The following is a 24,774-nucleotide window of genomic DNA, read 5'->3' on the forward strand; positions in this document are numbered from 1 at the left end:
GCTCCGGCCATTGCAGCCATCTGGAGACTGAACTAGCAGATGGAGGACCCCCCCCCCTCTCTGCCTCTGCCTTTCTGTGACTCTGCCTTTCAAATAAATAAATCTTTAAAACAAAATGAGCATCATACTTGGGCAAGTGTTGTGCTACAGCATGTTAAGCTGCTGCCTGTGATGCTGGCATCCCACATGGGTGCTGGCTTGGGTCCTGGCTGCTCTACCTCCAAGCCAGACCCCCTGTATTCTGCCTGGGAAAGCAGTGGAAGAGTTTCCAAGTGCTTGGGCCCCGGCTACCCATGTGGAAAACCTGGATGAAGCTTCTGGCTTTGGCCTGGCCCAGCCCCAGCCACTGCAGCCATTTGGGAAATGAACTAGTGCCTGGAAGATCTCTCTCTCTCTCTCTCTTTCTCTCTCTCTCTCTCTCTCTCTCTCTCTCTCTCTCTCTCCTTTTCAAATAAATAAATCTTTAAAGAAAATCTCTGCATGGCACCATCATACTTTTTCTTAGTTATTTTTAATCTTCGATATTATGACTTCATAGACATTTTTTCCCTCCATCTACTTGTAAGAAACATTTACAGGGAAATTTCATGTGTTCCTTTTTGAATTCAAAGAGCAATTTTGCTATAGGCATCAAGTGGATGAAATATGAACTCCTGAGATTTATGACGAGAAGCAAAGTGTCTCAGAAAAATTTCTGATAAAGACATTTCAAATGGAAATTCATAATTCATTGTCCTAGGAAGACAGTGTTATTTCAATTTTAGATCATTGTGTTCTGGGTATTGAAATATTCTAGATGGGCTTCCAGGCACTCACTGTAGGTTTTTATCTCTATCCATTCTTTTGAAAAATTCATTTTATCTAAGAGAAAGAGTGAGAGAGAGAGAGATCTCCCCTTTGTGGCTCCCTCTCCAAATGCCTGCAATGGTTGCAATGGCCAGGGTTGGGCCAGGCTAAAACCAGGAGCTGGGAATTCAATTCAGGTCTCCATGTCAGTAGCAGGGACCCAAGTACTGAAACCATGAACTGCTGTTCCCAGGGTGCATGTTAGCAGAAAATTGGCATTTGGAATAAATTGGAGAGTCAAATGAGATCCTCTGATAAGAGTCCCCAGCAGTCTTAACTGCTGAACCAAGTGCTTACCTCCCTCTATTCTCTCCAATATTGTTTTCAAATGCCAGCAGTGGCCCACTTCTTCAAACTAGTACCTCTATAATGTGAGCCTCCATTCCTCTTAGATGAAGGGGCATCTGGTTTACCGAGTAGCCATTAGATGCTAGGTCTTCTTTAATCCGCGTAGTAATATCACCAGCAGGGTAATGATTGTCCTCATTATATGTGTGATACTTTCAAAGAACAAATTGATGATTTCACCTGACTTCTTTATTGCTTTTATAGTCTCTATTTCATTTATTTCAGCTCTAGTCTTCATATTTGCTTCTTCCTGTTGGCATTGGTTTAGCTTTTTCTTCTTATTTGTTTTTTCTCTCTCTTTTTAAAGTGTTTTTACCTTTAACTTTCTCCTTTAGTGTTGCTTGTGCTATTCCTGCATGTTTTGGTATGTTTTGGTTTTATTCTATCCATTTCCCAGTATTTTCTCATTTCCTTTGTGATTTTTTCCTTGGCACACTGGTTTGTTTCAGAAGTGCATATGATCTTCACAATTTTTTGGATTTCTCTGTTTCCCTACCGTTATTGATTTTTTTTTTTTTTGGACAGGCAGAGTGGATAGTGAGAGAGAGAGAGACAGAGAGAAAGGTCTTCCTTTGCCATTGGTTCACCCTCCAATGGCCGCCGCGGCTAGTGTGCTGCGGCCAGCGCACCACGCTGATCTGATGGCAGGAGCCAGGTACCTATCCTGGTCTCCCATGGGGTGCAGGGCCCAAGTACTTGGGCCATCCTCCACTGCACTCCCTGGCCACAGCAGAGAGCTGGCCTGGAACAGGGTCAACTGGGACAGAATCCGGCGCCCCGACCGGGACTAGAACCCGGTGTGCTGGCACCGCAAGGTGGAGGATTAGCCTAGTGAGCCGCAGCGCCAGCCCCGTTATTGATTTCTAACTTCATCTTATTGTGGGGGAAAAATTGCTTTGTATGATATCTATCTATTTAAATTGATTGAGACTTAATTTGTGACCTGACATTTGATATATCCTGGAAAATGTCCCTTGTGTACTTTTTTTTAAAAAAAGATTAATTTTATTTATTTGAAAGAGATACAGAGAGAGAGAGAGAGAGAGAGAGACAGAGAGACAGAGAGACAGAGAGACAAAGAGACTTAGTCTTCTATCTGCTGGTTCACTCCCCAAATGGCTACAACATCCAGAGCTGGACCAATCTGAAGCTAGGAGCCAGAAGCTTCCACTGGGTCTCCCACATAGGTGCAGGGGCCCAAGCACTTGGGCCATGCTCTGCTGCTTTCCCAGGTACACTAGCAGGAAACTAGATTGGATAGCAGCCTGGGCTTGAACAGGCTCCCGTATGGGATGCTGGCACTGCAGGCTTAAAAGCTGCTGCGCCACAGTGCTGGCTCCCCCTGCTGTACTCAAGAAGAATGTTGTGTTGTTCTTGGGTCAAGGGTTCCACATGTGTCTGCCATTTCAAGTTGATTTAAGTCTTCTATTTCCTTACTTATCTTCTGTATGGTTATTTTATTCACTGTTTACAATATAATATTGAAATGTCCAACTATATTCATATACTTTGATGGTATTGTCAAAAATGTGTTAATAACTGTTATATCTTTTTGCTATAGTGAATATTTTATTAATTTTTAATGTCCTTTGTTGCCTATAAATTTTTTAGATTTAAATTCTATCTTGTCTGATATGAATACAGCCATCCACTCTCTTTTGGTTGCTATTTATATGGAAGTTCTTTTTCCTGCTTTGTTCTTGAAATCTCTTGTGTCTTTCTATCTAAAGTTAGTCTCCAGTGGGTAGTGTGTAGGGGGATCATATTTTTTTATTTATTTTTTCAATCTCTGTCATTTAATTAGATCAAGCAAACACATACGGAGGAATGTGAGAGAACATGTGGTACTTGTCTTTCTGGGTCAGGCTTATTTCACTCTACATAGTGTCTTCCAGTTGCATCCATTTTGATGCCAATGGCAGAATTTCATTCTGTTTTCTGGCTGAATAATATTCCATCATCATATGTACACTTTCTTTATCCATTCATCTGGTGATGTGTTCCTTGGTTGATTCCATATTTTGCCTATTGTGAATAGTGCTGCTATAAACACGATGGTGCAGATATCTCTTTGATACAACATGTTCACATTTTCGGGTATATACCTTGTAGTCAAGTGCTGGATCATATGGCAAGGCTATTTCTAGCTTTTAGAGAAATCTCCATGTTGTTTTCCACAGTGCCTGCACTAATTTATATTCCCACCAGTAGCGTATGAGTTCCCCCTTCTCCACATCCTCACAATCCTTTGTCTCTATGTCTCTTGGATAATAGCCATACTGACAGAGATTAGGTATATCTTGCAGTTTGCATTTGCATTTCCCTAAAAGCTAGTGATGTTGAATTTTTTTTCAAATATTTGTTGGCCAATTGTATTTCTTCTTTTGAGAACTCTGTACTGAAGTCTCTTGCCCATTTCTTAACTGAATTATTACTTTTTTGTTGTTGCTGCTGTTTCTGAATTTTTTGAGCTGCTGATGTATTCTAGATATTAATCTTTTGTCTGATAGGTAACTTGCAAATATTTTTCCTATTCTATTGGATGTCTTTTCACGCTACTCACTGTTTACTTTTCTATGCAGAAGCTTCTGAGTTTGATATAATCCCTTTTTTCTAGGTTTTCTTTTGTTTTTTTTTTTTCATTTTTTGTTTTTGCCTATGCTTTGGGAGTCTCATACAAGAAGTCATAATCTACATCAATGTCTTGTAGCACTTTCAACTGCATTTTCTTCCAGCAATTTCATAGGCTCAGGTCTTAAATGTAGGTCTTTGATTCATCTTGAGTTGACTTTTGTATACAATGAGAAATATGGATCTAATTTAATTCTTCCACATATATACATTCAGTTTTGCCAGCACAATTTTTGAAGAGATCATCTTTTTTCCAGTGTATAGTCTGGCCACTTTTATCAAAAATCATTTGGTCATATATACGTACTTTAATTGTTGGGCTCTCTATTCTGTTCCATTGATTTATGTGTCACTTTTTATGCCAGTACCAAGATGCTTTAATTACTATATCATACTGATTGAGGAAAAGCTGAAAGCATTTCCCCTCAGATTTGGAACAAGACAAGAATGTTCATTTTCACAACTCTTTTTCAGTATAGTACTGGAAGTATTAGCAAGAGCAGTTATGGAGGAGAAAGAAATAAAGGACATCAAAATTGGAAAGGAAGAAATAAAAACATTCAAGTTTACAGATTTCATGATGTTGTACATGGCAAAAACCTAAACATTCCACCAAGAAGCTGCTAGAACTGATAAACCAGTCCAGAAAGTTGTAGATTACAAAATAAATATACAAAAATCAGTAGCATTTTTATATACTAATGATGAACTCAAAGAAAGAGAAATCATGAACGAATCCCTTTCACTATAGCTACACACAAAAAATCAAATACTTAGGAATAAATTTAATCAAAGAAGATAAAAATCTCTACAATTGTTACAAACGTTGATGAGGGGCGCCGGATTCTGTCCCGGTTGCTCCTCTTCCAGTCCAGCTCTCTGCTGTGGCCCGGGAGTGCAGTGGAGGATGGCCCAAGTCCTTGGGCCCTGCACCCCATGGGAGACCAGGAGAAGCACCTGGCTCCTGCCATCAGATCAGCGCGGTGCGCCACCCGCAGCGGCCATTGGAGGGTGAACCAACAGCAAAGGAAGATCTTTCTCTCTGTCTCTCTCTCTCACTGTCCACTCTGCCTGTCAGAAAACACATTGATGAAATAAATCATCAAGGACACAAAAAATGGAATGCTACTCTTTGCTCATGAATTAGGAGACTCAGTATCATTAAAATAACTATCCTACGTAAAGGAATCTGCAGATTCCATGCAATCTCTATCAAAGTACCACTGAAATTCTTTACAGAATCAGAATAAAAAATCCTAAAATTCATTTGGAATCACAAAAGACTCAGAATAGCCCAAGCAATCATGAGAAAAAAATATCAAACTGGTAGCATCACAATACAAAAAGCACATGTTTATACATTAGGTGCCTAAAAATGTAAATTAATAATTCTTCTAAATTTAGTAGTCTCTTAAATTATGTAGAAAACAAAAGATGGAGTTGTGAACCATTGTTATAATAGCATTAGCTTTGATAAGTGCCATCTATGTGCCTTTCCTGAGATCTTCATTTCTTACCCTATGGGACTCCTTTTAAAATTTTTTTTTTTTTGACAGGCAGAGTGGACAGTGAGAGAGACAGAGAGAAAGGTCTTCCTTTTGCCATTGGTTTACCCTCCAGTGGCCGCCGCCGCTGGCGTGCCGCGGCCGATGCACTGTGCTGATCCGATGGCAGGAGCCAGGTGCTTCTGCTGGTCTCCCATGGGGTGCAGGGCCCAAGCACTTGGGCCATCCTCCACTGCACTCCCTGGCCACAGCAGAGAGCTGGCCTGGAAGAGGGGCAACCGGGACAGAATCTGGCGTCCCGACCGGGACTAGAACCCGGTTTGCCGGTGCCGCAGGTGGAGGATTAGCCCAGTGAGCTGTGGCGCCAGCCTGTTTATTGATATTGGTATTTTTGTTCACATATCATTTGCTTGATTTTCTCTGCATATTCCTTTAGTTCTCAGAATATCTTTAAGACAGTTATTTAAAAGTCTTTGTCTAGTATGTCTGGCACTAGATCTTTTTTAGGGTCTGTTTCTATTTGCTTTATGTATGTGTGTGTACATGTGTGTGTAAATTGCTGTTATAAATATATATAAATTATTATATATATTTTGTTTTTATATTAATACTATATATCTATGTATCTATCTATCTATGTATATTAAGGGACCATATTTTCCTGCTTCTTTGATGCATCATGATTTGTGCTGGGTTAAATGATGTAGTAACTCTGGAACTCAGATGATCTCCCTTCTCCAGGGCTTGCTTCATCTTCCCCCATCTACCTGCTCCTGTCAAGTGTGTGCAAGCTACTTCAGGAACGCAGTGCAGTTGCTTGCCATGGGACTGACTGTGAAGCATGGGCAGCTGCTACCATGCTAAGACTGAAACTATCCACAGCTCACCATCCAAACCTGCTGCAGGAGACTCCTGAGTGCCAAAACAGATCCATCAGATTCTTCCAGTATAAATGATGTGTAGGTAGGCAGAGATTTCTCTTGTTCTTCCTACTCTGCTGTCTTCCCAGAATCCTCTGCCCCATTGATTTTTCTAACAATTCAATTTGATGTATTTTCAGCCTTACAGCAAAGCTACAATAGTATGAGAAACTCCCCCCAATGCTGTCTTAATTCATTTTTACTCATATAACAGAATATCTGAGACTGGATAATTTATTTGAAATATTTGCTTCTCAGGGCTGCACTGTGGCATAGCAGGTAAAGCTGCCGCCTGCAGTGCTGGCATCCCATATGGGGTGCCAGTTCAAGTCCCGGCTGCTCCACTTCTGATCCAGCTCTCTGCTATGGCCTGGGAAAGCAGTGGAAGATGGCCCAAGTCCTTGGGCCCTGCACCCACATGGGAGACCCTGAAGAAGCTCCTGGCTCCTGGTTTCAGATCAGCCCAGCTCTGGCCATTGTGGCCAACTGGGGAATGAACCAGTGGATGGAAGACCTTTCTCTCTCTCTCTCTCTCTCTCTGCCTCTGCCTCTCTGTAACTCTGCCTTTCAAATAAATACTGGGGTACCCCAGAGATTGGCACTGGCATCTGGTGGGGGCCTTCTTATGGCATGGTGACATGGCAGAGAGCATTCCATGGTGACAGGGCTACTAATGCCATCATGGAGCCTCACGCTCCTGATCTCATTAATCTCAAACACCTTCCTAAAGTGCCAATTCTAACATATAAAATTGGAGATTAAATATCGAACATGTGAATTTTAGGGGATACGCATAAATCATAGCATGGATTTTGTTTGGATTCATCAATTGTTTATATTTGCATTTTATGTATTACCTCCCCACATATGTTATATTTTATGAATATTTTAAAGTGAATCGGGGATACCATGCCTTCAACATTTTAGGATATACTCATATTTCCTGTGAAAAAGAACACTCTTTTATAAAACCTCAGGACATGGATCAAAATCAGAAATTTAACATTGGGGCCAACATTGTAAAGTCACCAACTATGACAATGGCATCCCATATGGGTGCCAGTTTGAATCTCGGCTGCACCACTTCCAGTCCAGCTCCCTGCTAATGGCCTGGGAAAAGCAGCAGAAGATGGTCCAAGGGCTTGGGCCTCTGTACCAACATGGGAGCCTGCAAGAATCCCCCAGCTTTGGTCTAGCCTGGCCCTGGCTGTGTGGCTCTCTGGTGAGTTAACCGGTGCATGGAAGATCTCTCTTTGTCTCTGTCTCTGTCTCTCTCCATCTCTCTGTCTCTGTGGAACTCTGGCATTCAAATAAGTAAATAAATATTTTTAAAAAGAAATTTAACATTGATAAAATGGTATTCTTGTTCTAATTTTATTTACTTATTTGGAAGGCAAAGTGATAGAAAGATCTTTCATCTGTTGTGTCTGCAACAGCCTGGACTGAGCCAGGTTGAAGCCAAGAGCCAGGAACTCCATCCAATTCTGTGTGAGTAGCAGGAACCCAAGCACTTGGGCCGTCCTCTGCTGCCTCCCAGAACATACATTTGCAAGAAATGGTTGGAAACAGAAGTGGGACTTGAAGCCAGGACTCCAATATGAAATGTCTGCATTCCAAGTGGTGGCTTAACCCATTGTGCCACAAACACCCACTCTGATAAAATGGCTTCCTAATCCAGAATTTACACTGACATTTCATCAATTGACTAATATTTGTCTTTGCAGCAATTTCTTCCACATTTAAGCATCCAGTACAGAATCATGCAGAGCATTTTATTTATTTATTTATTTATTGACAGGCAGAGTGGACAGTGAGAGAGACAGAGAGAAAGGTCTTCTTTGCCATAGGTTCACCCTCCAATGGCCGCCACGGCCGGCGCGCTGTGGCTGGCACACTGCGCTGATCCAAAGGCAGGAGCCAGGTACTTCTCCTGGTCTCCCATGGGGTGCAGGGCCCAAGCACTTGGGCCATCCTCCACTGCACTTCCCTGGCCACAGCAGAGAGCTGGCCTGGAAGAGGGGCAACCGGGACAGAATCCGGCGCCCCGACCGGGACTAGAACCCGGTGTGCCTGCACCGCTAGGCGGAGGATTAGCCTAGTGAGCCGCAGCGCCGGCTGGTATTGCAGTCTTTTTTAAGATTTATTTATTTGAAAGGTAGCATGACAGAGAGAGATTGGGGACACAGAGAGATCTTTCGTATGCTGGTTCATTCCCCAGATGGTTACAGCAGCCTGGATTGGGCCAGCCCACAGCCAGGAGCCTGAAACTCCACTCAGATCTTTCACATGGGTGGTAGAGGCCCAAGTACTCAGGTCATCTTCTCCTGCCTTCCCAGGAACGTTGGTGGGAGATGGAATTGGAAGCAGAGCAGCTGAAACTCAAGCTGGCAAAATGATAGGGGAATCCTAGGTTGCCAGCGCTGTGCCAAAAGGCTGGCCCCACAGTATTGAGTCTTTTTTTTTTTTTTGACAGGCAGAGTGGACAGTGAGAGAGAGAGACAGAGAGAAAGGTCTTCCTTTTTGCCGTTGGTTCACTCTCCAATGGCTGCCGCAGCCAGCACGCTGCGGCCAGCACATTGCGCTGATCCGAAGCCAGGAGCAAGGTACTTATCCTGGTCTCCCATGGGGTGCAGGGCCCAAGCACTTGGGCCATCCTCCACTGCACTCCCTGGCCACAGCAGAGAGCTGGCCTGGAAGAGGGGCAACTGGGACAGAATCCGGCGCCCCGACTGGGACTAGAACCCGGTGTACCTGCGCCACAAGGCGGAGGATTAGCCTATTGAGCCACGGCGCCGGCCAGTATTGAGTCTTGATTACAATTCTTCCAGTAAGATCTATTCAGAAACATTAAGTCCTCCAACCCTATCCTGCCCTTTCAATCTGGTGTTGGATATTCTAAATCCTTTGCTTTTTTCATGTAAATTTTACAGAGTGCTTATCACTCCACCAAGCCCAGGGCAGACATGGCTGAACGTTTTCTTGTCTGCTCCAACCCTCGCTTCACTGAAGCAGAGACGAAAGCCCTGGGAGAGATGTTGGGATTGAGATGTGAGTCAGTCAACCCTGAGGCTTAGCTCTGGGTTGTCCTGCGTAGCTGTACACAGGCAGGCTGGCTTTGGTGACACAAGCCCTGCCCCTGAAAGTGAAGTGGGGGCATAGGGGCAGGCACCACAGATTCTCCCTGCATCCCCTGCACATGGAAGCCCCAGCCCCAGAACACCTGCCTCGGTTCCTACTCAGCCATTCCCAGGGTCTCTGCATTCCTGGGCAGGTGTTTGCCCTGAACAGCTTCATCCTGTGGCAAGAGGGAAAGGTGGTGGCTGGTGGGAGGACAGGTCCCAGCAAGAGCGGGAAGGAGTCGGCACCACCTGGCCACAGCGGGGTGCGCTGGCTGTGAGGTCCCAGTCTGCATCCTGCTCACCCTCTCTGTCTCCCTTCCACCACCCTCCTCCACCTCTGCCTCCCCCCTTGTGTGAGGGGAATGCAGCCAGGGCCCATGCACTGAGCCTCCCTCTCTCGCCTCCTCCTCCCAGCACCCACCTGGCCCTGCCGCTGGGCTCCTGTAGTCTGCCCAGTGGGTGGGAGCCCCTGCAGACAGGGTTGTGGCTTAGGTGGCTCCATTCACCCAGAGCGCACACTTGGTGCTTTGGTGAAGGACCTGGAGCTGGTGCTCAGTGTTACTGCATGAACAGACGAACAAGTGAATCAAAGTGAAGGAGTGAACAGACATAACCCCATGCCTGCTGGATCCCCTGAAAGACGGCAGGGTGGTAGTGGTGCAGGCATGGAACCCCACAGCCCTGTGCCTGCTGGATCCCCTGAAAGACTGCAGGGTGGTGGTGGGGCAGGCATGGAACCCCACAGCCCCGTGCCTGCTGATCCCCTGAAAGACGGCAGAGTGGTGGTGGTGCAGACATAGAACCCCACAGCCCCGTGCCTGCTGATCCCCTGAAAGACGGCAGAGTGGTGGTGGTGCAGGCATGGAACCCCACAGCCCCGTGCCTGCTGGATCCCCTGAAAGACGGCAGGGTGGTGGTGGTGCAGACATGGAACCCAGAACCGGGAGGCGGAGTCAGTTGCTGGCTGACTGCAGGCTGGGGCTGCCCTCCCATGCCAGGCCTTAGGCTGCTCACCTGCCCAGGGAGGAGGTGCTACAGCTTAGAGCCCCTGTGTGTGCTTCACTGTGCCTGGGCCCCCAGCCACCTGAAGCTGATGGGGGGAGAGGAGGGGCTGGGGGACTGGGTCTGGAAGGCGCACAGAGCTGTGTGCCTGGTGGGTTCAGGGGAGGACGGTGGTGTTGGAGAGAGCATCCTGCAAAGATTTTCCAAACAGGAAGGCGGGATTTAAAATGCAAAGTTCCCAGAAAATGTACATGTGCTGTGCACGTGCACACACAGTACATGCTCACGCCTTGTCTTCCCCAGCCTCTGTCTCCCGTCCACCCACAAGGCGGTTCTTCAGGGAGAAGCTGCCGCCCTGCCCTTACCAGGTGCGTTCAATCTTACTCCTGGCTTATGAAGGACCCACAGGGAGGAGTGCAGGCGCCTTCAGCAGTTGCTCCACACTCAGAACTGCACACTTCTCTGGTCTAGGAGAGGCTCGGAGGGTGCGAGAGCCCGCCTGCCCCACAGCTGTGCACCTGTGAGCTCACACATCCCAGCTCATACACCTGGGCACCCGACACACACGCATGGGGCATGCACCGTGAGTGATGGCAGCCCCCACGTGAGGAAGAAGCCCCCAGGAAGGCTATCTTCCACCTCAGAACCAGGGCATATCGGTGCCACCAAGGGGACAGAACCCAGTCACCCCAGCTGTCAACCTGAGTCGTATCTAGAAGCCCTCCCTGTGTGCAGGGGCAGGCACATGGACCTGTGCAAGGTCACTCTGTGTGGAGGGGCAGCACGGGGACCTGTGCAAGGTCACTCTGTGTGGAGGGGGCAGCACATGGACACATGCAAGGTCACTCTGTGTGGAGGGGCAGGTGCACGGACCTGTGCAAGGTCACTCTGTGTGGAGGGGCAGGCACATGGACCTGTGCAAGGTCATTCGGGGGGGGGGGGGCAGGGCCAGGTCTGTCTTTCTCCAAGCGACTCTGAGTAACTCATCAGCACTGTGATGCTGTCAGCTGGGACGGCTAATGGAGTTAGAAAGTGTCAAACTGAAAGGAGTAATTGTCTACTTAAAAAAAATCTAGTTAATTAGCATAATTGGGAGTAAAAGGGCCATGTTCCTCTCCCAGTGTTGGGGTGCATTGCCTGAAGGTGCGTTCTGGGTCTCTGGCAGAGTCAGCCACTCAGCCAGGGGCTGGGGTCCCCAGGTCAAAAGGAAGACGGAGAAGGTGGGAGAGGCACGGTGTGGGTGCACCCAGGAGATGTCAGTTTATGCACGATGCACCCCTGTCTTCCGGCAGCGACTGTTCGCCTGTTCATCTTGGCAGCTTTCCAGCTACCCTTTGATGTGTGTTTAAGGAACACCTGCTGGGAAGGCAGCCAGCGTGTGTTCTCAGCCAAAAAAATTTTTATTGAAGTTTGCAGAGCATACTCCCCCCTCCAATGCGCCCACCTGTCCCTACTGCCAAAGAGGTTTTCTTCTCTGGCTGTCAGGGCAGGATGAGAGCTTGTCCTCAGTTCCATGCACCGGGATGGGGGACCTTCAGGGCACCGGGCACAGCAGAACTCATTTGTTAGGTGGCCCAGAATCACAGCTGGTGGCAGTGTCTGCTTCTGGTGAGTTCAGGAGGCTGGGGAGAGGGAAGCAGCCCTTGCTGTTCACTGGCAGCGTTCCAAGACTCCCCACACCCCCACTCTTATTGGCACCATTGTTTAGAAGGAGAAACTGAGGTTAAATAATTGATTGAGGATCCCCCTGCTAGCAACTTGCAGAGCAAGGATTTAAATGCATGAAGCCCACATCCAGGGTTCATGTCCTTAAGCCTCCGAGTAACACTGGAGACTTATTTGCGATGAACCACAGAGCACGAGAGAAGGAGAGGGATGGGTAGTCAGCATCTGATGTGTGGAGGGCCCTGGCCTCAGCACCAAGGCTGGGTGGCAGCCAAGACCCAGTCCCTGCCACTGAGGCCCCTGCAGGCTGGAGCGGCTCCTGGGCTCTGGGTTCAAATCCTGCTGTTTTTCAGGTGTTGCCCAAGTGTCTGAATGTGGGCTTCCTTCTTCCAGGCCAGCTCTCTGCTGTGGCCAGGGAGTGCAGTGGAGGATGGCCCAAGTCCTTGGGCCCTGCACCCTCATGGGAGACCAGGAGAAGCACCTGGCTCCTGGCTTCGGATCAGCACAGTGCGCCGGCCGCAGCGCTCTGGCTGCAGCAGCCATTGGAGGGTGAAGCAACGGTAAAGGAAGACCTTTCTCTCTGTCTCTCTCTCTCTCACTGTCCACTCTGCCTGTCAAAAAAAAAGTGACTTTGTATTCATTGTCTCCTGTAAACAAATGATCCCTAAATGTAGCAACTCAAGACCAGGAGCACATAATTTTCTAATTTGAAGCTTCTGAAGACAGGAGATCTGTAGGGAGCTTGGCTGGGTGGTCCTGGCTAAGGGTCTCTCATGAGGCTCAACTGAGACCAGGGGAATCTCCTCCCCAGCTCACCTTGGCTTTGGTCCCTCACCATGTGGACCTCCCTGGAGGGCTCCCTGTGTTGTGGGGCCAGGGAGGGAGAGACTTCCCAACAGCAGCTACGGTGTCTTCTGTAACATAACCTCAGTAGTAACACCCCACCAGCCACCTCAGCCCTGCTCTGTTGGCCGTGCTGACCAATGCTGACAGTGTGGGAGGAACCATGAGGGTAGGAATGCAAGGAGGTGGGGTTACTGAGCCAAGGCCCCTGTGGGCAGCAGGATGGGGAGCCCAGGGGGTCCTGGGAGCCCGGGTACACCTTAGAGCTGCCCCCATCCACAAGTGGACTGGTTCCCATCCAACAGTTACCTGGCAGTGGCCCAGGGCGCCTCCATGGGCATTCATGCCAGCATGTTCAGCTTGCCCTGTGCACACAGCAGTCTTGACAGGTGGTGCCCATGGCAGGCAGCCTCACTCTGGCCCCCATTTCCTGGGCTGTCAGGGAGGTGCCAGCCCTTGCCTGGCAGAGGGACCGTGCAGCAGTTCCCCTGGCCCACAGGAAGTGCTCCGCAAAGCAGAGGTGATATGGCCAAGGTGATTGGTCATGCCGCTAGGTGAGGGTGAAGTGAGGCGATGGCAGCCCTGCTTTTGGTTGCCAGGTTCCCTGATGCTCATTCGTGTGCTCAGCTTGTCCCCTCTCAGACCCCAGACAAGAACACTCCAGAAACACATGCCCTGGTGCTCAGCATACCCAGGGACAGCCGGGGTGGCAGCTGATGGCTCAGCAGCCCTGGGCGCACAGGGCCCAGTGAGCACAGAGTGGTGTTGGCACCTTGGACAGCTCCTGAAGCCTAGGCCTGGCATAAGCCCACTGCACCTGCTCTGTCCGCTTGGTTTGCAGCCCTTCTGTCACTGCCCTGGCATCCTTGGTCACCTTTGAACAAGAGGCCTGGCACCTCCGTCATGCACTGGGTGTGGGAACCACAGCAGCACTCCCTCCCTGCCGAGGACCTCTGTTCCCCCTTCCAGGTCCGCCCTCTCCTGGGGCCCGGTGGCTCCAGCTCTCCCCTGTCCAGGGAGGGCCACACCTACAGGAGCCCTTGTCCTCTGTGTCCTATGGGGTTCAGCCAGTGGGAGGCCTGGCAGGAGAAGAGTGGGCACTGAAGGCCAAGGGTGCCCCCCCGCCAGCTCCCTCTGGGCTGGGTCATGCAAGAGTCCTCCGGGGAAGCCACAGTCTTCTCGCCCTTGCCCAGAGCCCCAGCCACTGTCCCCTGCTCGGGTGACGACTCCTGACCTGGGTTTCTGCCCAGGGTTGCTGCACTGATGCCTCACCACTTTTGGTGCCCTCTGTGCACCTGTCAAAACAGCTGCTGTCTCAGACATGGGCACCTCTTGCTTCCCACCAGGACGCCCTGCCCTGATGCCCTCTCCCATGGCTGGGTGGGAAGGGGGGCAAAAGCCTGCAGGTGACAGTAAAGCCCCTGTGCGTGGCCAGTGCTGTGCAAAGCCATACTCCCACCCTTGGTTTCCTGGCTCTAATGGCCAGTTGCTTTTAACTGGTATCCTAGACTGCCACAGGCCTGCCTGCACATGCACACACACATATGTGCATGTGCACATGCGTACACACACATGTACACACACATGTCCATGTGCACCCATGCATGTTTACACACACACACACACACTGCTCCTTGGCTGACAGTTCTCCTGGAGAAGTTCAGACAACCAGAGAGAGCTCTAGCTGGGGGCCTCTGGCTTTGGGAGTGAGATGTGGAGCCTGAACTGCTCCCCAGCTTCTGGCCTCCAGCCCGGGGGGATGCAGGCAGCCAGCTGTCTGTGGAGGGTGCCTCCCCTCAGAGCAGGTTCCCCGAGGCAACAGCTTCTAAGCCCAGACCTGAAGGGGCTGAGGCAGGAAGGTCCACATGGCTCCATGCCGGTTTTGTGCCCCAAGCACAAGTACGTGGAGGGCTGGTGCCACTGAGACAAGGTGGGCTCAGGGATGGGGCCAGACAGAGCCTCGCTCTCCACTGCAGAATCACTCTGGCCACCAGGGAAGGGGAGACCGGGGCGTGGGTGTTGTGGCACAGCAGGCTAAGCCGCCGCATGGCACCCCCTTGTCCCATATCAGAGTGCCTGCTCTGAGTCTCGGCTGCCCTGAGCTTTGAACCCAGCTCCCTGCTAATGCACCTGGCAGGCAGCAGGTGATGGCTCATGTACTTGGGTCCCTGCTCCCCTTGAGAGAGACACGGATGGAGCCTGTCTCTCCCTCTGCCTCTCACGTGAATAGATACATCTTTCAGAAAAGAGAATCAAGTAAGGCGGGGATGAATGGATGAGTGAGGAATGAATGAATGAGTGAGCGAGCATCCTCAGACCTTTTCATGAGTTCATCTTGACCGCTCCCTTCAGTAGAGAGAGAGGCAGGAGGAGGAGGAGAAGCCGGCAGTGTGGAGCGGGGGCCCAGCGGGCAGGCAGCCGGGCCTGCTCTGCTGCTGCACAGCCCCAGGGAGCCGCTGTAATCGCAGCCACCAGGAGAGGATCAGAGCAGGTGGCGCTGTTTTCCCTCTGAGGGGGTCCCCAGCCAGCCCCTCTGATCCTCCTTCAGCCCCCTGGGCTGCTGCCCCCACCCCAGGCCACAACAGGCTCCCAACAGCTGACCTCGCAGAAAAGAGAGCAGGCACTGGACAAACAGCACCCCTTGGAGGTGAGGCGGGCCCCAGGCCCTGGCCTGCAGGTGCCTGTGAGCTCCCACAAGGCCAGAGCATTTGTTCCTGTGGATTAAGTGTCTGCTCCCTCTCCCGCCCTGGCTCTGGCACCTGCTCCTTTGTCTGCTGCTCCCTCTCCCTCTCCCTCCACCTCCCTCCCTCCCTCTTTCCCTCCTTCCCTGTCTCCCTCCCTCCCTCTCTTCCTCTCTCCAGTCCTCTCCTTCCCTCTCCCTCTTTCAATTGCAAACTGAGGAGGTGAAGGGAGGCAGAAGGCATGGAAGCCGGGCAGCCCAGGAGAGAGCCAGTGGCCCTGCCCACGCTTCCGGTCAGCGTCTCCCTGGACCCCACAAGGGTCCTGCGTGGCAGGTGCTAGCTACGGGCTTACCTTGCAGAGCTGGACAGGGAGGCTCAGAGAGTTTTTGTCACCTGCCCTGGGCCCCATGAGCCGAGTCCAAGTTGGTGTCCAGGAGATGAGGAGCATTTGTTTGTGAGAGCAGATGTGGTGGCGAGAAGAGGAGGTGCAAAGCTTTATTTGAGTAGGGGCCAGGGGTGCTGGAGAGCGAGCTGGCTGGTGGAAGGCAGTCCAGGGGTGTTTGTATATCCTGTGCCTCCTCTCCAAACAGCAAACAGTGCTCACACATTGGCTACTAAGAGAACAGGGATTTCAACGGAATTCCTTCTAAGTTGTTGGTGGTGAAATTCTGTCTTGCAGTCCATTGGCAAACACTGTGATGACTGGACTTGCATCCTGTTTTGTTCCGTGTGTGCGTGCTGGTAGGGAACCATGACATGGTGTCAGAGGCCTGAGCCTGGTGGAGGTCATCCGACTGCTGCTGTTCTTGGGCTCTGTCAGCAGAGAAATCACAGAGCTGAACTGTGCGTCCCTGTGTGCATCGGCCATGCCTGTGTGCCCACGCAGTGGTCAGGGCTGAGTGTCCCCAGGCTGGCCAGGGCTGTGTGCAGCAGTCTGTGCCCAACAGGGTCAGTGCGGGGCAGCCTGAGGTCCCTGACACCTGGGAGAGGGATGGCTGTGGGTGAAGGAGCCTGGGCTGCTCCTGTCTGACCCCAGAACTCCCTTGGGGTCCGGGGTCCAGGCCTGGCTTAGCTCCAAGGACCCTGGTCTCCCCACTCAGCGATGCCATGAACAGGTCCAGGCGGGGCCCTGTGAGCACTCAGACACCTTCTGCCCTAGGGTCACCCCTAAAGTACCTGCCTGGTCTGCCAGAGGCTTTTTTTATTTATTTATTTTTTTGACAGGCAGAGTGGACAGTGAGAGAGAGAGACAGAGAGAAAGGTCTTCCTTTGCCGTTGGTTTACCCTCCAATGGCCGCCGCGGCTGGTGCGCTGCCAGGTACTTATCCTGGTCTCCCATGGGGTGCAGGGTCCAAGGACTTGGGCCATCCTCCACTGCACTCCCTGGCCACAGCAGAGAGCTGGCCTGGAAGAGGAGCAACCGGGACAGAATCCGGCGCCCCGACTGGGACTAGAACCCGGTGTGCCGGCGCCGCTAGGTGGAGGATTATCCTAGTGAGCCACGGTGCCAGCTTATGCCAGAGGCTTTTGACCATAGGGGTAACTTCACCAGCTCTCCCCAAGTAGCCCAGTGTCCCCAGGGTCTGGACCTGAGCCTGTGGCTGACAGTGAGCAAAGACAAGGTCCCTGCTCCCCAGGAGCTCTGGCCAGGCTGGGGACAACACCCACCACAGACGCTGAGCACTGTCACACATTCTCCCAGCAACCTCTTCAGAGTGAGTTTAGAAGTTGTGCAAGCCGAGAAGGGATGCCAGGGCCCTCGGGGTGCAGGGAACAGCCTGACCCGGTGGTGAGCCTGAAGGTCACAAGGTCACAGTGTGGCCAGGGGACTGGCTGGGGGGCCAAGGGGCAGGAGCAGGAGCAGGCAGAGCGCCCACGGGTCCTCCGTTCCCACCTGCCCACTGTCTCTGCAAAGCACCCCGTGCTGTGCTGCTGAATCAGTTCTGCTCAGCCCCCACCCAGCTTGCATATCCCCTGGAGGCATCGTCCCCAGGTGTCACAGAGGTGCAGCCACATAGATGGCAGGGAGAGCAGCTGTGAGGGCTGGTGCCCCTCTGCTCTTTCCCGAGAGAGAGGGGCAGCTCCCTCCCATCAGAGGGCAGGGCCAGGGAGGCCAAGGCTCTGGCTGAGGCTAAAGGATTCAGATGCAGTGGGCGTGGCTTGGGGGAAGGGAAAGGCATGATGGGAAGGGCTGGATCCCTGTAAGAAAGGCCAGGAGTGCACGGGGGAGGGCAGTGGACATGCCAACAGGGTGGTGGGGCCAGCACAGCCCGTGGGCACCTCCAGCTCGCCAGGAGAGCGTGGAATCAGCATTTGGAGCTGTCACAAATGATTAATTCATCAGAAACACAGCGCGCTGGAAAACTGGCTCTGACTCAGTGGCTCGTTAATGCTCCGCCTCTCTAGGCCCCACACGCTATTTAAAGCTCAGAGACAGAGCCTGGGGAGGGGAGGAGCGGGTGGGCTCTGGGCCTCCCGGCCCCTGGGCCTCCCCCGTGTGTCAGTCAGTGCACAGGCTGAAGGGAGGATGGAGAGAAGGGCTCTTATCTGGGCGGACAGCTCTACAGCAGCCCCTGGGCTCCCGGCCAGCTCAGAGCAGCGCTTGATAAAATGTGCAACAAACTCATAAATGCTAGGATGGGAACAGGTGTTTCTGTCAGGTGCCAAGTGCTCTGTGAGCTTGGAAGAAGAGAAGATCAAGGAAGGCTTCCTGGAGGAAGGGGCAGCGGGAGTAAGCCATCCAGAAGAAAGGCACAGACTGGTCCTGCCTGGGGCCAGCTCTGAGCATCTTGTCATTTCATCCTCGCGACAACTCAGTGATGGTTCTCATTATTATACCCATCTCGCAGACGAGGACACCGAGGTCCAGTCAGGTTAAGCCTTTTACCCAAGGTCCCAGAGCCGGGAGTTGGGACTTGATTCAGGTGGCCATGCCAAGGACGTCCTCCCAAGTTCCCAGAGTGTACCCACTCGCTGCTCAGGACCCCCACGCCGCCCCCTCCCAGGAGCACCTTTGTCCCTCCTGTCAGGTGTGCCTGTGGGGGCCCTGGGCTCCACGGCCTGGAGCTGCACACATGTGTGCAAGGGGACGTTGGCGCAAAGATCCCAGGGTGGACACGTGGGAAGGCGGGCCTCACTCTGCACTCGGTTGCCACGGGCTGCTCATCGTGTGACCGGCCACCTGGTGTGGATTCAGAGTCCTTCCTTCCTGTCCACAGAGAGGGCAGACAGGGAGAGTCACCAGCCAGGCTTCCCACTGCTGGCCCCCAGGGAGCCCCCTTGTCCTCTGTGTCCCTGTCCTTCGGCCTTCATTGTCACCACAGTCCCCTCTGATGATCCACCAATGGGGATCCTGTGTCAGGGGCAGGGTCCCTGTGCCTTCCCTGGGGAGTATGGGTGCCTGCGTGTGCACCCAGTGCCAGAGGCCATGGTGCGTGTGTGCCCAGAGCATGTGTGCACACTGGGGGTGAGTCTGTAGGTCAGCTCTTATGTGCCCAGTGTGAATACTAGTGTGTGGAGTGTGAGCTCTGGTGTAGGGCAGCTACAGGAGCCCTGGCCACAGCCTCAGCAGCTCAAGGGGTGGAGGTGTTGTCCTGAGCATCCGCCAGTGAACTTGGCTGACATCCAGCACCCTGCCCCCTGCCGGCTGCACCCCAGAGACCCACAGGAACAGGGCTGCCTCTACCTGGGCGCACCTGCCCACCATAGCAAGCAGCAGATAGACACGCAAGGCCCTTGCCCTGAGGACGCACAGTTGCCGACTTGTCCCATGGGCAGCTTTGAGCCCTGGCCCACCTCACTCCCGCAGAACAGGAAGTGCAAGTCTCCAGAAAGCAGCCCGCACCACCCAGCAGGATTCTGCGCACCTTAGAAGCCACTCAGATGGCTGCTTGTACCTATGCGGGGGGCACGCAGGGGGCCCCTGGCATGGGGCTGTGTGCATAAGGACGGTGCCCCAGCCACGGGGGAGCCCGGCCCCCTGGGTGGGGACACAGCAGGCTGCTGTTTCTGTCTGTGCCACAGTGAGTGCGGGCTTGTTGAGAGCCTGGGGGTGAATGCATGGATACAGGCATGCATGTGCTGGGGAGCATGGGGGGCGATTGCGTGTGTGTGTGTGTCACCTGGCCAGAGCGCTGCCGGGGCTGCCTGACGTACGCTGAACGCCGCACACTCGCACAGCCCCCTCCCCCCAGCATCACTCCTTGCACGGCCCTGGCCCCTGGGAGCTGAGATGCTCGATTTCCCAGCTGATGGTTTAGCAGCTCATTCGCTGCTCATTTGTGGCCATCTGCCACCTTCCCGGCTGCACCTGGCACTGCTGCCTTGCGAAGGAATGGCGGCAGGGCAGTGGGGGTCGGGTGACAATCAGCTCCCATGCTCAGCCACCAGCTCCAGAGTTGGGGGTGGGGGCAGGGGGGGCTGCCAGGCTCCCTGAGGGCCAGGAGCCCCGGAGCAGGGGAGGGGAGAACAGCCTGTTTCTGAGTTCATGCCCCTCTCTTCCAGAGAGGATTTGGGGGTCTCCAGCAGCACCCCCTCCCAGGCTATGCACCTGGCCCTGCAGGGGCCTCCAACCAGAATGGGCCGGTCCCTGACCAGTGCTGAGACTGCCCCAGCTGCTGCTCAGCCTCCACACACCCCACGTGGAACTGTTTTCTGCTGCTGCCTTTGACAGATAAGTAAACTGAGGTTCACAAGGGTGCCCAACATGCACCGGGCACTTATAGCCACCTAATCCTTGGGCTGAGGCTTCCCTGTCCAGCCCTGTTAGAGAGGTCACCTCCTCCAGGAAGCCCTCTTGGCAAACAGCCTGGAAGACCCTGGCCTGAGGCATGTGGGTGCTGGGGCAGGCAGAGCAGGGAGTCCAGGGCCACCCCATCTTCTTTGCTGACCGATGTGAAGGAAGCAGCCATGCCAGCTCCACGGAGGGGTGGGGAGCAGCAAGTGCAGAGGCCTGGGGCAGGAAGGGGCTGGGATTGGCAGGACACGCCCACATGGCTACAGGGTGCAGGGGGGTGGGGGTAGGGGGGCCCAGAGGGACTCTACAAGGTCGCATGGGGCTTCCTGTGTGTTTCCCATCATGCAGAGCTCCAGGCCACCTGCTCCAGACGTGACTGCCCATCCCCCAGGTCTCTGAGATCCCTGTCTCACTCAGCGGCCGGAGAAAGCATTTTGGCTGCCAGGCCTTCCTGTGGTCCCAGGCCACAGTCAGGACAGCGCCCTCGGGTTTTAGGGTCTGGGACACCAGCAGCCACGGCTGGCTGGGCTGGGCCGTGAGCCTCTGTGGTTTGTAGGTTTCTGCTTCCCCAGCTCCTGTGTCTCCCTGGAGCACAGTGGGGAGACAGAGAGGGACTCCGTGCAGGCCCAGAACTGCCCACTGCGTGGGGCGGGTGCAGCGTCCAGGCTCCCGACCTGGCTGTGCCCGACGTAGGGAACCCAGTTTCTGCCTCACTGAGGCAGGAGACAATAATCCGGGTCAGGGACGAGAGACTTGTAAGAGGCCATATAGTCAGCGTGTAGGTTTGTGGGCCTCGTGGTCTCTGCCCCCTGGGCCAAAGCAGCCATGGACAGTACGTGGTGTGGCTCCGTCCCAGTGGTGGTAGGCAGAACTGGGCTACCCCTATCTAGGTGACCTGGCCATGGTATTAACCAGGACACCTGAGATCGCCAAGCACCAGAATCCCTGTCCCAGCTGGCTTCAGGCTCAGCCTCCCCTAGGGCAAAAGGGCTTATTGGGCCATGAAAGGGAGAAGTGCCACTAGGACTTCAGGCACAGCTGGATCCAGGAGCTCTAGTGGTTGTATTGAGACCCATCACACCCAGGTTTCACGCTTGCCCTGACCACATGTATCCCTGTTTCAGCTTCACTGGGTTCAGGCCCTCCTGTCGCGAGGACGACACAGCTGTGAGCAGTGGAAGTCCCAGGCTCACCCCGGACTGGCCAGGCCTGTGGCTCGTGCCCACCTCACAGCAGCACCCTCCCCAGGGTCAATGTCACCCTGTGGTTTGGCCTCATGGGACTGGTGCCTCATCGACTGGGTTTGGGACTCCCCATGGGGCAGGCACCTATGTGTACCACAGTAGTCAGAGCAGCCCTGGCACTGGACACCTCGGAAGTCCACGTGGCCCCCAGGTAGACAGTCGGCGCTCTTCCCAGTGTCCCTGCTCCTCCCTGGGTCATCGCAGCCTCCTCATACCTCCCAGGCCCACGCACTCCCTGTGGAGCCCACACTGTGCTCCATCACCCACCAGCCTCCAGCCGCTGCCACCAGAGCCAGGTCCTAGGGCTCCATGAGCACCCGGGGCCCCCACGGTCTCTCCTCAGCCTGGACTTGCTAGACAGAGTCTGTGTCAACAGGGACGTTCAAAGCTGTGTGACCTACAGCAAATCCGTCTCTGTGCCCTCAGCCTCCTCACCTGGAACTTGGGGGTCCTAAGAAACCTGGGTCACTTCTAAAGTACAAAATCCCACAGAAACACGGGTGTCCCTGTACCTCGAGCTACGCCTTCCTCCAGGCTGCAGTCACAATTCCTGCTCCAGCGGCTCCGCCCCCTCCTCCCACAGGCCCCACCCAGATAGGCGTGGCAGCCCCAGGTGCCTCACCCACCCTGCTCTGTCTCCTGCACCCACACTTGCCGCTGCCTGAGGGGTTGTCCCAGGCTGTCCCTGCAGGTGCCTGGGCTCGGTGCTGTCCCCAGGTGATGCCCCCGCTGCTGGGCCAGTGCTAAGGAATGTCCTCTCTCCCTTTCCAGTGCACCTGTCCCCTGTGGCCAGCCAGGGCCACCCCTTCCTCTGACTGTGTCCTTTTTTTAATTTTTTATTTATTTTTTTAATTTTTTGACAGGCAGAGTGGACAGTGTGAGAGAGAGACAGAGAGAAAGTTCTTTCTTTGCCTTTTGTTCACTTTCCAATGGACGCTGTGGCCAGCACACTGCGGCCGGCACACCATGCTGATCCGAAGGCAGGAGCCAGGTGCTTATCCTTGTCTCCCATGGGGTGCAGGGCCCAAGCACTTGGGCCATCCTCCACTGCACTCCCTGGCCACAGCAGAGAGCTGGCCTGGAAGAGGGGCAGCCGGGACAGAATCCAGCGCTCCGACCGGGACTAGAACCTGGTGTTTCGGCGCCGCAAGGCGGAGGATTAGCCTAGTGAGCCACGGCACCGGGCCTGACTGTGTCTTGAGTCCCATTCATTTTCTCCCCAAGCAGTGAACCGCTGTCACCTGTCAGCCTGCAGCCAACAGAGGTCACGTGTGTTTTCCCGTCACCTCATGGCTGCCATGGAAGTCCCTGCAGCGCTGTCTCCATGCAGAGTGGCTTCAAAGCTGTGGTGACCACAGCCAGCGCTGGCTCCTGCCATCGGATGGGCTCACGCAGGAGCGTCTGCGCGTCTAGGGCACGATGTCCACCCGTAGCGTGTATTCGTAGCTGTTCTGTCCTCACCTTGTGCGTGGGATCTCAGCGTTGAGAGCTGGTCCTGAGCAGGGCCAAGCCTCGCAGGAGCACACAGAAGGTCCACGGCACCCAGCTCAGTGAGGTCGGTTAGACGGCAGTATTCCCCCCAGCCTCTCCTCCACTCACCTCCCCACCTGGCCGCATGCAGCTAATGGGACCAGCCACACTCACGCCTGGTCCTTGCCAGCCCTGGCTTGGTGCCTCTTGAAGTACAAAGCAGGTGGCCATTGGGTCCAGTGGGAACGGGCCCTGCCATCTGCCCCCCTCTCAGTTCAGCAGGACTGGGGCAGTGGGTGTCCGTGCAGGTCCCACACCTCCCGCCAAGCACGCAGGGTGGTTCCCTGGGAAGTGCCTGTGGCTCACCCACCTGGGAACGACGAGGACCACAGGAGAAGCCTGGCCTTTGCCTCCCTCTGGTCTCTGCAGGGGAGCTGGCCTAGAACCCACTGCCCCAGCCCCAAGACAGGGCGTGCAGCCTCTGGGACACTCACAGCCTCTCTCGGTCTCCATGAGCAGCCAGGAGTGCATGCAGAGGTCTCCTCTGGGACATGTGGCTTTGGAACACAGCACAGAGGACACTGGTGGGGGCCGGGGGGCCAGGGGAGAGAGAGGGAGAACATGGGTGTCTGGGCAGTGGGCTGCCTGGGATGCCAACATCCTATATGGGAATATCTGGTCCAGTCCTGGCTGCTCTGCTTCTAAGCCAAGTTCCTGCTAATGAGCATCCCAGTGGGGCGCAGGTGATGGCTCAAGTAATGGGGTACCTGCCACCCACATGGGAGACTTGGGTTGAGTTCCAGGCTCCTGGCTTTGGCTTGGCCCAGTCCTGGCTTTTGCTTGTTTTGGGGGAGTGAACTTGTGGTTAGATGATGGATCTCTCTCTGTCTCTGTCTCCCTTCCTGTCTTTCAAGTAGGCTAAGTAACTAGATAGATATAGATAGATAGACAGATACATAGATAGACAGGCATAGATAGATGATAGAAGGATTTTTTTAAAAAAAGAGTTGGAAGCCCCTGAGTGCCTCAAAGCCTCCCCATGGCACACGCGCACCACACGCAGTTTGGAAGAAGGCGTGGGTCGGGGCGTGCCGTGACAGAGCAGGGGCTTCTCTGAGGAGCTGCTGAGTGGGACGAGCAGGGGGCACAAGGACCCAGGACTGTGGGGCCATCCGCACACACAGACAGCAGGGAGCCTGGCTGCCCATCTGTGCACACTCACATACACAGCACACTGTTCCCGCTGGGGAGTGAGGATGAGAGAATTGCTGCCCTAAGGACTGTGAGCGTTCCCACAGGGGGACCCCTGACCAGCTGAGCATTCTGAAGAGGGGAGGGAGGGAGAAAAGTCCACAGAGGCAGGAGGAGCGGGTGGGAGAGGAAGGGAGGGGACAGGTGGTCCCCTCTTCCTGTACCTGTGAGTATCTCCCCAGCCGCCATCAGCCTGGGGCCCAAACGCCGAGAACCAGGCTGGCGGTTTTCTCTCCAGTGGGATTTCAGTTCCCGTCCTGGTGCCGCCTGCCCCCTTGTCAGGCAGAGCCAGAAAGGACCTCACCGCTGGCCCCGCGCCTGGCCCTGATTGCCCATCGTTTCCACAGACGCACTTCCCACTGGGCTTCCCTCTCCCGGATCTATTCTAGGAAGTCAACAGCTTCCGCCTGGGATGAAAACGCCGAGTCCGCGTTTTCTCATCAAGAATGGTCCTGGGATTAGCTGCTCTGCGGATGGCAAATAAGGAAAACAGCGCGGGCTCGCGCTGCTCCAG

General features: G+C 53.7%; 1 long non-coding RNA gene across 1 annotated transcript in view; it reads left to right on the top strand.

The window, feature by feature from the left end:
- LOC103346281 (sodium- and chloride-dependent GABA transporter 1) overlaps nt 1-24,774 on the top strand; it is a 166,546-nt gene that overhangs the window by 105,208 nt on the left and 36,564 nt on the right. Inside the window, exon 7 of the long non-coding RNA XR_016223617.1 lies at nt 6,072-6,293. This is a non-coding gene — a long non-coding RNA (sodium- and chloride-dependent GABA transporter 1). The remainder of the gene's footprint in view (nt 1-6,071; nt 6,294-24,774) is intronic.

The sequence above is a fragment of the Oryctolagus cuniculus genome, chromosome 17 (genome assembly GCF_051225735.1).
Source record: "Oryctolagus cuniculus isolate XC-2025 breed Fujian yellow rabbit chromosome 17, ASM5122573v1, whole genome shotgun sequence".
Taxonomy (NCBI): domain Eukaryota; kingdom Metazoa; phylum Chordata; class Mammalia; order Lagomorpha; family Leporidae; genus Oryctolagus; species Oryctolagus cuniculus.